The sequence below is a fragment of the Kogia breviceps genome, chromosome 5 (genome assembly GCF_026419965.1).
Source record: "Kogia breviceps isolate mKogBre1 chromosome 5, mKogBre1 haplotype 1, whole genome shotgun sequence".
NCBI lineage: Eukaryota > Metazoa > Chordata > Mammalia > Artiodactyla > Physeteridae > Kogia > Kogia breviceps.
The window spans coordinates 110,504,584-110,506,556 of record NC_081314.1 but is presented as its reverse complement, the minus strand read 5'-3'; the positions used below and the strand labels follow the sequence as shown (position 1 = coordinate 110,506,556).

The window sequence follows — 1,973 nt, the reverse complement described above, 5'->3', positions numbered from 1 at the left end:
GTCCACAAGCCAAGAACACCAGGGATTGCTGTAGCCACTGGAAGTTTGTAGAGCACGTGGATCTGATTCTTCTTCAGAACCCTCATGAGTAACCAACCCTAATAATGCCTGATTTCCAATTTCTAGTACACAGAACTGGAAGAGAATACATTTGTTTCTTTAAGCCACTAACTTTGTGGCAATCTGTTAGGGTAGCCCTGGCAAAGTAATACTTAAAGAATTATTATATCCTAGATGTTATTCTCAGAAAGAACTGGAAATAATGAGATAGGGATCTACTTTAAGAATAAGGCACTAATAAAGCCAACAGTATATCCAAGACCTTTGTAAATATTTTCCAATGCTATGCAATTTGTGGTGCACAATACATGTAAACTGCATGCAGGCCTTCCATCATTGGAACTGACATGGAGTTTCCTTCCTGAGTGAGTTTCCATATGTTTTTTTTTTAAGGATAGGGGAGTATAGAAGGCTTTCCCACACTGCTGACATTCAGAGTTTCTCCCCAGTGTGAATTCTCACGTCTTTGTAAGGATGAAAGCCTACTGAAGGCTTTACCACATTCCTTACATTCATACAGTTTCTCTCTACTTTGAGTTCTCAAATGTCCTCAAAAAGATGATGACCAACTGAAAGCTTTCCCACATTGCTTACACACATAGGGTTTCTCTCCAGTGTGAATTCACACATGTGTTATAAAGTATGAAGGACTACTGAAGGCTTTCCCACATTTGTTACATGCGTAAGGATTCTCTACAGTGTGAGTTCGCAAATGTCTCCTAAAGAATGAAGGAGAACTGAAAGATTTTCCACACTGTTTACTTTCATAAGGCTTTTCTCCAGAGTGTGTCCTCATGTGAATCCTAAGGTCTGAGGGCCAGCTGTAGGCTTTCCCACATTCCACACATCTATAGGCTTTCTCTCCAGTGTGCATCCTTGCATGTATGATCAGGTAAAAAGAATGAAGGAAGGCTTTTCCACATTCTTTACAATCATAGGCTTTTTCTGCACTGTGAACCTTCACACGTTTTCTAAGAGAAGAGGGAGAAGAGAAGGATTTCTCACATTCTTTACAAGCATAGGGTTTCTCAACAGTATGAGTTTCTCTATGTGTCCAAAGGTTTGAGAGAGATCTGAAGGTTTTCCCACATTTTTCACATTCATAAGGCTTCTCTCCAGTGAGTTCTTATATGGACTCTAAGTTTGAAGAAATATATAAAGGCTTTTCCACATTCTTTACATGCATAGGCTTTCTCTTCAGTGTGAGCTCTTATGTGTGCCCCAAAGGATGAGTAAGAAATAAAGGTTCTCCCACGTTCCTTACATTGATAGGGTTTTTGTCCATGTTGAGATGATGCTATGGGACTCTTGAGGGATGAAGAATCCATGATGGATTTTTCAAACTTATTGTATTCATAGGATTTTACTCCAGTAGAAAGTATCTTATGTACAATAAGATTGGAAATCTGGTTGGTTTCTCCACATTGATTACTTTCATTATTTTCTGAGGGTATCTCCACCACACGCCATCTCAAATATGTTCCCTAGTTGTTGTGCTGATCTTCAATGCTATGGCATTTCCAGCTTTCTCCCACTGAGGCCAGGTTCCGGAAGGTCTCCAGCATCACATCTCTGTAGAGGTTCCTCTGAGCCAGATCCAACAAGCCCACTCCTCTGGGGTGAAGTCCACAGCCACATCCTCAAAGACCACTGACTCCATCTCCGCCCCACTCCGAACTCTGCTGGGAATCCTTCCCGCAGTCTCACGGCCCTGCGACCTGGGCAGGTGAGAGCGATGGGGAAAATTAACCTTGGGCCACGTGGGGTAGCGCACCAGCACCACTGCTGGCCGAGAACGACCCACAACATGGGCTGGGAGCATGCCTGTTCCCTGGCCTTTCTGTTTCTTTGGTGTAAATGCCAATCATGGTCTGTTTCAAGCTATGACTGAGACATTACTGAACACAGGGTGG

At 42.7% G+C, this 1,973-nt stretch overlaps 1 pseudogene; it reads right to left on the bottom strand.

Moving 5' to 3' along the window:
• Positions 1-448: 448 nt before the first annotated feature.
• LOC136794211 (zinc finger protein 709 pseudogene) lies at positions 449-1,720 on the bottom strand (annotated as a pseudogene).
• Between the last annotated feature and the right edge of the window lie 253 nt (positions 1,721-1,973).